This window comes from Sipha flava, unplaced genomic scaffold (genome assembly GCF_003268045.1).
Source record: "Sipha flava isolate LNK unplaced genomic scaffold, YSA_version1 81_pilon_pilon, whole genome shotgun sequence".
NCBI lineage: Eukaryota > Metazoa > Arthropoda > Insecta > Hemiptera > Aphididae > Sipha > Sipha flava.
The window spans coordinates 1,019,044-1,030,797 of NW_020273623.1; the positions used below are offsets into that span (position 1 = coordinate 1,019,044).

At 28.4% G+C, this 11,754-nt stretch overlaps 1 protein-coding gene across 3 annotated transcripts in view; it reads right to left on the minus strand.

The window, feature by feature from the left end:
* Positions 1-10,763, minus strand: part of LOC112693162 — a 70,236-nt gene extending 59,473 nt beyond the window's left edge. For 2 of the 3 annotated variants that reach the window (XM_025568102.1, XM_025568101.1), the window contains exon 1: positions 10,052-10,761. The gene's annotated coding sequence lies outside the window, so the exon portion shown is untranslated. Of the gene's footprint in view, positions 1-10,051 lie in introns of all 3 variants that reach the window. The other variant, XM_025568103.1, reaches the window with a different exon arrangement.
* Between the last annotated feature and the right edge of the window lie 991 nt (positions 10,764-11,754).

Below are 11,754 nucleotides of genomic sequence, written 5' to 3' on the forward strand. Positions count from 1 at the left end.
ATTAGAAAAAGTCAATAATTCCAATGGAGTGAAGTCTAAAAGTCTTAAAGTCTAGAGAATTATTCCATGCCTAACAATTGTTAAGAAAAATGTAATTTAAATAATATCAAACAATGATAGAATTTTGTGCTGGTGCACTATCTTATTGTAAATACATATTTTCCCTCTTAGCCAATGTATCATTTTTAGCAGTAAAAGTAATTAATTTACAAGAATATATATATATATATATATATATCTTCTAGGTACCTATAAGTGTCCCATCATAAAAATAAAGACCTGAATTTTCAATCGATTAACCCACACCTTACATTTGTATACCATACTGAAAGTTAGTTTCTCAAGACAAAAGTAAATTTGTATTATTCCAAAATCTATACTTTTGTTTATTCATTATACCATTATTTGTAAATTTAGACTCGTCAGTCCACAAATGTCGCCAATGTCTTCTTCATTTATGTCTCGTCTGTCTACAAACATATAGTTAACAATATTATCGGAGATATTATTTCGATTTTCATGTATTAATTTTTTAAACATACTTTAAATTTCATCAAAACCAGATTATTCGTAAATATTAAACTTTAACCTCTTGCCAATTTTATAATTAAAAAAAAAATTGTTTGTACAAAAATTATTTAAAAAAAAATTCTCTATCCGAATATGTATGAAAAAAATTGTGTTGCCATTTAAAAAAAAGTAAGTTATATTGCCCATGCACGTACCATCTTGGTCAAACATTTGAAATTTGTCTTAAATTATGTATTTTGGTGCTCCCTTTCGTTCCCCGAAAATCCCATTTCAATAAAATGTCATGTAACTCAAATATTTAGTGATACCTCTTAGCGTGGACAATTTATTTATTACTTATGAAAACATTATTATTTTTTTAATTTCTTGAGCTTTTATAATTAAATATGCAAAAATATATTAAAGAGTCGAAAAATGTATTAAGATCTGTTAAAGTATTAACACGTATTTATACATTTTTAAGCCATTATAAGATTATATAACTATCATCAACAAAATTATATTTAATATCTTTAATATAATATCAATTTTAACATTCATTTGTTAGAACATTAAATTTTCATTCATTCATGAAAAAATGTCCAGATTATAAATTATTTTGTTAGATTACAAAACTTTTCTAGATAACAATTTCGCAATTTAAACGCACTGAATTCCATGAATAATCAGTATGGTAGGATAATATTAAGATTAATCGGTTATTATTAACGTAATTACTGATTTTGACTTATGTTAAAATATATTGGTTATAAAATTCTATAATATTTTATAGCCAATAGATAAAGTTAAGAGTTTTATCTACAATAAACTATGGATAATCAATTAAGATATTAAAATTAATATTATTTAACTATTATACTTTTTGCTAATGATTTATAAATTTTAATTAAATCATTTTATATAAATAAACAGTATAATTTATATTAGTAGTAATAATTATAGAAAATCTTAGAACATTTATTTTGTCGTTTATAATTACAATAATATTGTAACATGGTTTAACATGCTACAATATATTATATTGTAGCATGTTAAACCATCGTATCTCTCTTTTAGAAACATAATATACTAGTAATATTATATTTGCAATACAATCACCTCTAGTTAGCCTTTTAAACAATCTAAATCCCGATGTCAATGTATAATATTAGCAATTTCCCTGAAAGATTTAATACCACCTGTATTATTTAGAAGAGATTTCGATCTTACGTATCGTTTAATATGTTATATTATTGTAAGAAATAGAATACCACAGTTATCAACTACTCTGTTGTTCATACAATTTTTTTCTTAATTTAACTATAATAAAAAGCAAATTATTTAAAATTTCTATCAATACCAAATATATTACAATACAAAGTATATTATACTCGTATTACATAAATGTTACAGCTAGTTTCCGAAGGATGGCCAATCATAAGTTTAGCCAATGTTATTAGCTATTATCAACCTTTCGGATTTTAGCTACTAATACAAATGTGTAATCTTAACACTAGCCGATAAAATTAACACTATCCAACCATTTTCGGCTAATGACTAAATAACATTAGCCACACAATAAAAACTAAATTTTAATTTGTATGATATCTTAGATAGAGGTAAACCATGTCTGTAATATACTTTCAATAACGTTATTTCTACATTGCATATTAAATATTATTCCCAATTGTGTGTATTTTTAATATTATATTAAAATTTATATTTATTAAAATATTCATTGCATCTGCATAAATTTGTGTACCCGATCTGTAATCATCTATTAGCGAGTCAAGTTTGGTTAAAGCAGTTAAAATACTAATTTTTAGTACTTAATATAAAACATCTTGTTTTCTCGATTTATTAGGTATCAAATGAGTTTAAAATTATGATACACACATTTATAATAATTGTAATATTATACTTCAGTTTAAAATGCAGCAATAAACAAATAAAATCAATTAATCTACTTAAACTTTTAAAGAATATATCTTAAAATTGAAATTTTTAGTATGACTTATATGATTAAATTATTTAATTGGAAAATGTTTATTCATTAGCCATGTGATGCTAGATAATGTTAATTTTTGGTGGATAAGGTCCGAAATGTTGACATTAGCCAACAACTTTGGCGCACTTATCATTAGCCAGCTAATCTTAAATGTAGCCATCCTTCGGACACTACCCGTATAATATATAAATTAACAGCCACCTACAAAAGATATAACATCACATAAAATATTGTTGACTATTATAATTAATAGGTAATAATAATTTATAATAAAATACTTATTTACTTATTGTAGTTGTATAACAAGTTTTTCAATTTTTCAAATTACGCTTGTAATTATGTGGTTCACGATTCGATTAAAACATATTAGACAATGTAAATGTAGCTGTTTTATACTACAGAACAAAAAACTTTTTAAAATATTAAAACCCGTCGGTTAATTTGAAAATAATCTAATACAACAAAATAACAATATATGAAGTAAAAAATAAAATCCGTTTACTTTTCAATTGACTAATAAAATATAAATAATAATAAAATTATAAATTCAATATCTGATCAACAATCAATTACGAACAGTACATTGTAAGAATCTAAATTGGCCTATCGTGTATAGATTAATTAAAATAAAGAATTTTTATTTTGTATGATTTATTTAGAACTATTTTAAGATAAAAATATTTTAAAATTTTATTCCATGAATTCTTGGAAAATAATTTTTCACAAACATCATCAAAGCATAATTTTCTTTGTATTATGTTTAAGATTTCAAGGAGATTAAAAAAGTATTGGATTTGAAAGAATACAAGTAGAGAGTTCTTCAAATCTCATAGTATATCATCCCTTCCATCAGTTGGAAAGTTATTGTAGGTAGCTACTACGGAGTCTGAAAATTATTGTAGGTTTTCTACAACGTTATTCAAATGATAATATACTTACATAATTTGTTTAACGATATTTAATATACCTATCATACGTATATTGACGGCCGATTTTCTAATGAAAATTTTTCTACTAATAGAATTTTTCCCAACCACATTTTCAATACTGCTAAGATTTAGCGAAAATGTTTATAAATAATGTTAAGCATAGAATTTACATTAACGACAATCACGGTGTACGCAATACTTTTACTTGTATTCACGAAGTATCCTTCGTGAATACAAGTAAAATCCTTTTTAATCGTATGATATTATTAAGAGTATTATGACCAGTGACCGCGATTTAGTTCGCCCGATTGTACGTTTTTTAGCTCCGAGGTAATCCCGAGTAAACTTAACCTTATAAAAATGTATAATAATTAGATCAACATTTTAATACCCAAATATAAAATGAGTTTTATTTTATTTCTACATATTTTCACAGAATCTGTACATTACTCATGCGCTCTCGTATCGTCTTAACGATGGCAGAATCATTAGGATAGTATTATGTACTGAACCGTTAAAACAACGTAGTATAATATAAAATATAATATACAAATAACATTTGGTATAGTATAGGTTAATAATGAACAAAATCTTATAAAATATTTGAATAGAGGTTAGTTTTCGAAATAGTTATATTTTTTGTTCGAATTAAACATTTATTAAATAAAGTTTATTGTTTATAAATAAAAATGGAAAATGTACGGTTTTAAGAATGGACGCTTGCATTTTTGCATTTATCATTATTATTATTATTAGTATATTAATTATTAATAACATTTACCTCATTACTTATGCATAATCATACATTTAATGTCACACAATAAATATTTTATTTATATTTTAACTAATTATAATTACAATTATGACAAAATTGCTAATCAATAATAATAATTATTATTATTATTATTATAAAATAATTAATATTAGTATTTAATTTAAAAAATATAGAATTTATTTTTATCTGTTTTTCATTCATTGTTTCGTTAATAAATAAAAATTCAAAAATCCTAAAAAAAATTATTTAACATATAATCTATGTTATGCTAAATAAATTTACTATTTATGATATACTTTAAGAGAAAAGCAAATAAAATATTAATTTAAAAACTATAGTGTAAAATATGCACTCATTTAAAAAAAATTTTTTTCTTCAGTATCTTTTTTTATCAAATAAAAAAGTGCTTATCTTTATCTAAATAAATATGAATTAAGTTATCTTTTATTTTTATATAAATAAAAAATTACTAATATAATCCTAACATTATTTATATTCTCATTTAAAAATTAATTTATATAAGTTTGAAGTCTATCTTAATTTTCAAATTTTAATATATTATACCATTTATATTGAGTAAATAATAAACCGTACTTTAAAAAACTAATGAACTTATCTATATAACAAAATATTCAAAACTAAAATAAAGTATTTTTTTTAAAAACTCGTTATACATAAACTATTAATTCGAGTTTTCGAAGTTTATGTCATCATGGTTATTTCATTACAAACTATAACAAAATTATCATAATAATTATAGTAGGTAAAATTAAAAATATGATCATGCTATTTTCAATGAAAATAAAAGATAATTTAATATTAATAAACTAGAAGTATAATCTACATGCATACAATTTCGTTTAAAATTAAATCAAAGAAATAAAACAAATGCACAATATTGAAAAATACTTTACTTAAATATATTTGGATGAAAATTTAACAAAAATATCCCATCACTATTAATAATTTATATATATACTCCTAATACCTAAAGCTTAAAATTAATTAAGTCATAAAAATTAAAAACTAAAAAGGTTCAAATTGATAATTTTAAGTTACAAATTCAAGCAATTGATTACAACCAATTATGAATTATTTTAAGTTATATTAAATTGTAATAGTTCATATAGTTATAATTCATAACTAACTTTAGCTCTTCATAAAGTTTTACTAAGTAATTGAAAATTATTTCAAGTTCTAAAAATACAACAATTCTTTCTTGTTCAATTATTAATTTTAAATTTAAATTTATGAAGTCGAAAAATAAATGTAAATTACAAAGAAATTTGATAAAAATAAATTATAATAGGTAATACGATTTGAATAAAGTATACTTTTAGTTCAAAACAACTTTAAAAAATGTAATGTAATATTTAATATGTACGCACAATATATTAATACTAATTTAATAACAAAAGTAAAACTTTTACTACACTATAAAATTTTAAAGTGTATACATTTATTTTCGTTATACTTTCACTTAAAATCTTTTTAGGGCAATTTTAAATATAAAGTGACGATCAGTTTGTTTTCAGTTATTAAAACGTACTGATAAGTAAAATATGAACACATAAAACTTTTAAACATAAATACTTTTTATGAAATCATACAAAATTTGTAATTTGAGATTTTTTACTATTTATTAGTGTCCCCTACTTAAGTATTTTAAATTTAATTTAATGTTTTGATTATAGAACTACGGGTTAAAAAGTTTTTGTTATTAAGAAATACATATAAATATTAATGTGATAAACATAGGCGCAAATAGGGAATTCCAATAAAAGGGGGCCTTCAGCCCTACCAATTTTTAATTAAAAATTATGAGTTGAGACATTTTTCTCGCACCTATAAATGATTCAAAATAATCATTAAATTATTATTATTAGTTATAATCACTAGCAACTGTAATGTTGCATGATAAAGGTTTAATTAAAAAAAAAAAAAAATTCCCAATCATATAAAATAACAAATTTATACAATATAAAACGATAATAAATCCGGGGGATAAATTCACATTAGGGGCTTAGCCCTAAAGTCCCATATTATTTCCATCTATGATGACAAAATATTTAGCAATAAAAATAATTCTTAATTTTATAATTTTAACTACAATTTATATTTTTTTATTTTATCATGTATTCATAGTATTACTATATTATTCATATGTGTAATATTTTGTACAATATTTACAAAATACAAGTATATTTTTAGTAAAAATTAACTATTTTTTCTCGTTATATATTTTCTTATGTTGCGTATGACTAGCGATAATATAAGTAATGATTAATGACGAACGATTTTTTATAATCTATCAAAGCATAAAGTTTATAGGTCGAAATCCTATTATTTAAATTATAATTGATTATTAGTAAATATGAATTAATAATAAATGTTACTCCGTTAGATTATATTATCAGAAATATATACTTATTCAATCGATTACATCATCACATACAATACAATTCAATAGGGTATTTAGGGGTGAACTAAGTATATTATAGTATTGATACCTACCGAAAACATCTCATCATTAGTTATAGAACCATTTACTGTGTGTATGAAATATTATTGCTTAAAATGTGTAGATAAATTATTAATAGGTTTGTATATTATTGACAATATCGACATCTACTTCAATACATTATTTTATAATAATTTCTTAATACATTAAAAATGAGTATTTAGACTTTTTTTTTTTTTTTAAAAAAAAGGAAAAAGTGGTAGTAAAATATATTACCGAGTGCAAATAAAGTATTGATTACCACAAATAAAAATTTATATTTTGTTTAATGTCTCATAAATATAAAATTGGTTTGTTCTTAATATATTGTTTATTATTTTTTACTTTTAATATGATAGGTATACAATGTATACTATACATCTAACGCCAACTCTTTGTAATCTTAAATAATTAATAAATATTTGCATATGCCCTTGAAAAGAACTATTAATATACAATAAATAAAGATAAGAAAAAAATCCTGCAATACTTAGTTTGCAAAAGTTATCATAAATTTGGCATTTTATTATTATATTTTTAATTTGGAATTTATGATAAATCAAATAATTTTCAAGCGTCCTGACTAAAAATAACCTATACCTATTTAAGAAGTTGGATTTAATATTATTACAATTTTATTAAAAAAATAAATAAATGAACCCTCAATTCTATGAAATTTCCGTGTACATTAACCTAATTAGACCTCTCTAAAATATTATCTGCATTTAAACTAAAATCTATAAATCAGATTATACATTACATGCAAGTATTTGGTAAATAAATTTCCCTGGTATAAAAAGTATTTTTTACCAAATATAGTGAAACATTATTATAAAACTATAATATTTCCATAATAGCAATTATAATCTGCTTAAATTTATAATAAAACTATAGAATAATTATTAAATAAATTATAATCCTATACTACGTAAATTTTAAAATAAGAAAAATCATAAGAAACTAAATCAATATAGTTTTTTACATGGAGATGAAATCCTCCAAAAAATGTCAAGTTAAATATTGATGAAATAGGTTTATGTTTTTTTTTTTAAGAATTTCTTCTTTTTAATACTAAAATAGTTTAAAAGAAGATTTAAAAAACAGCATAAATAAAACTAACAGTTGATTTTCACAGTGAAAAACAAAATATCATATAGTCAATTGATTACTTGATCAACATTTTTATTTAGTAATCTAAGCTTATAAGCTAGCCCAATTTTAATTACATTTTCGATTTGCATCCATCAGTATCAAAAATAAAATAATTAGTGTTTATAAATTTTAATTGTTATTGGAAAATAAATATAAATTTAAAATGATTGTATAATAAGTGTTTTTGAAATGATTAAAAATTGAGCGGATGAGAGATAAGGGATTTAAATAGTATAGTCTTTACAGGGTTGAAAATTACTCAAACAAATTTCTACTTATAATATGTAAAAATAAAATGTAGATAAGTACAAAAATTGGATCAAAATACATTTGAAGTGCGCTTTTTACAATTATGTGTAAAAATTGCGTAATTTTGAAAAAAATGTTTAAAACGTATGACGCAAGTCTTATGAAGTATTAACTACTGACACAGATCCTTTAGCTATATTTTGAACTAAATATCAATTTATTCATTTAAAAATATTTGTAGAAAATTTGGACCATGAATATTTCATGATTTAAATGTATCAATGTAGTTTTCATTGTTCAATTAAATACATCGAACCATAAATTTGTAGTTTTTATGATGGGTGCAAAAACAACAAAACCTGTTCTAGATAGGTACGTACTCCAGGCAGTGGCGTATATAGATTTTAATTTCGGAAGGGGCCGATTATGTATTTGATTTTTGGGTGGAAGGGAAGGAGGAAGCACACTATTACGAAAAAAATACTTTAACACTATTAGACTTCTTGACTGTCTTTATACCATCTGAGAAATAAGAAACTCAATTTTTTTAATAATTTATTATTTTTTAAAAGTATAAAAACTACATTGTAATAAACAAATTTTTTATTAGAGTCACTCAAAATTCACCACATATTTTCTTAAAAGAATAAACATATTTTATAAATATAAAATTTTAAATTATCGCATAAGCAACATTCTCAGTGTCGCGACAAGTTTTCGGAAACCCCCAGGATTAAAACATATCCATGTTAAAAATAACAATTTTTAACAACGGTGTTTTTCATTTTGGAGGGGGCCCGGACCCCTTCGCTCGCTCCCCATAAATACGCGCCTGACTCCAGGCAAAGGCACTAAAAGAATGCGGAATGCATATAAAACACACAAGCATAAATCTTACAAAGAAAACGTATTAATAACATCCTTTAATAGATGTACTTTATACAGTATCATGTATTAAAACGGAATACAATCTTTCCGGACAACTAGCTATGAACAAAAATAATTAAAAGATAAAAGATCATGGGTTGTTTCAACATTCAAATGAAACACAAAGTTAGTCACTATTTTAACTATATAGTTCTAGTAACGACTCAGAAAGAACATCACAGATGATCTAGACAAGTATCAATAAACCAATCGGCTGCCCAACAGACACATAGGTGCGCACGTAAGGGATGATGATAAGGGTGAATTTACTGATCAAGAACTATCACAAAAGATTATAATACCATAATTATATTTAAGTGTGTTAAAATATTTTAACGATGTTTGCCATACATTTCGTCATATATGAATATATAATTCAGCGTTCAGTTTTGAGTCATAAAATCTATAACATCTACAATAATATGGAATACGATAGCAAAAAAGTAAATTAATAACGAGTTTAAAAATTATTTAGGGCCCTTATTAATAATGTTCATCTCCTTAGGTATGCACGAACCAAAGAACAAAAAACACAAGACGAATGATACGTATATATCTTTGTGGAGGTAACGACGGCGTTCATAGTAACAGCGTGATCGTGAAAACTTAAACCGTCCCTTGCGCAAGGTTTTCTATAAGATTTAAAGGTGGAAAATCTCCAAAACCACGATGGCACTTTCACCCAACACAAACTCAATTCTCAGAGGGCCAAACTTTAGCCTATATCGAACAGATTCCACCCAATTGACTCTCGATATTGTTGACTTCGGGGACGCGTGAGCAATCTACAATATGCAATCGTAACCTAAATTCGTACACCTCTTCGTACACGCAGCATTATTTGAATGCAATTCCCGGCCAAATTTCGAGGGGATGTAACTCGTTTGTTTCAAGGTGTTTACCGACCGTTTTATCACTAGCTACACGAACATACGGAGATGTAGTACGTTCGGACGTACTGTATAGTAGAGCGACGTGCGTAACGGCGAAACATAACTTACTCGACTCGTCCGTGAGTAATAAGGGAGTGGCGGCGATTGCAGAATTTGCGGCGATGGCTGCAGTGCGTTTCTGCCCTACGATGACGACGACGACGCCGGCAGCGGCGGCGGCTGCTGATACGGTGGCGGTGGTCTCGTACAACGGAGCTCGGCGTCGACGACACGCGACATAATATTATAATTGATACTTGTTAAAACCACGAGGAGAAACGGAGGAATACGTGCGCGGTAATACAAAATAAATATTTATAACGTTGGAACAGGATTCGCGCTGAACCCGGCACCGGTCATGCACGACTGAAACCGCGAAGAAGACGACGGGTCGGTCGCACAAATGCGCCCGCGGACCATTTGAAAATGATAATGTTAAACGACGACGGTAATATTTCTATAAATAAGATATTGCAATTTCACGTAGTATCGGCCGTGCGGCAGTGCGCCCCACTCGCGCAGCACCACGTTTCTCGCTCCTGCGGGCACAACGCGGGCGCGCGCGCACACGCACACACATACGCATACACACGCGCACAAACGGACCAGCGAACCCGCACTCACGGAAAACCGTTCACGTCCGCGGCGCGCGCTATATTAATAATAATAATAATAATGATGATGATGATGATAATACGACGACGAGAGACAGAGAGATGAGAGACACCCAGACCCACCGGTACACACCACTACTGCTGTGCGGACTCTTCTTTGCGTGTCGTCCGTCGGCGGCGGCGGCGGCGGCGGCGGCGGCGACGGCGGCACACGATGCAAAACGCGCGCAGCGGCGGTGGCGGCACGTTCGCGCTATCGCGGCCCGCGACGACAGTCCGTAAAGTAATCCGGGAATTTTCCCGTCGGCGTGCCCCAGGATTTTACACCGCAGCGACGTGTATCCTCTTCACCACACCGCCGACGCACCGTCCAAACCTACTCCGCGTCCACCGACCTTCACTTCCTGTGCCCCGACCGCCCACTCCCGTCACCCGCGCCTATTCTCCCCCCCGCTCCTTGACGTCCTGGCGGAAAATTGGGGCCATCTCATCCCGCACGGCAGCATCGCCACCACCGCGATGCACGCGGGCGAGGAGTGGTACTTCCTGCTCAGTATCCCACCACCACATACGTACGTGTGTGTGTGTTTTACACTCACGTTGTTACACGAACACGCGCAGACAATCTGATCGTTGGCGAACTCTACAGAATGCACTACAAACGCGCAGACGACACTCCCTCGGTTCGCCGCCACCACCTCGTTATACCAACCGAAATGTATCGCATTTTTGCCGCAATTGTATTCGGCCGATGTATACAGCGCTTGAGAACAGGGCGATACCGCGCACGCCGTCGTTAAAAGTTGTTTTGAAGATGAGACACGTATTCGGCACATCCGAGAAGCCCCCGTGCAAACGCAACGTGTTCAAAAACCAGCATCATTCGTTCTATTCACCCATTATCTCGAAACACTTGAACGTGTCCCTTCGAGTACTTCTTTTTCCCACTATGCGCCACCTTCTTCCCCGGAAGCATTTCAGCCGCGTCATCTGACAGCGTAATGAAAAAAATAATCGGACAAGGACCACTTTAAAATTCGCAATCAAAGCATGACGCACGGATCCCATTGATGTTTAACCCATTTTACTGCGACAATTAAGGCGCCGTCGGCAAAGGTCCCCTCAGTCACCATTCATGTTATGCTCGCACGGATTGCT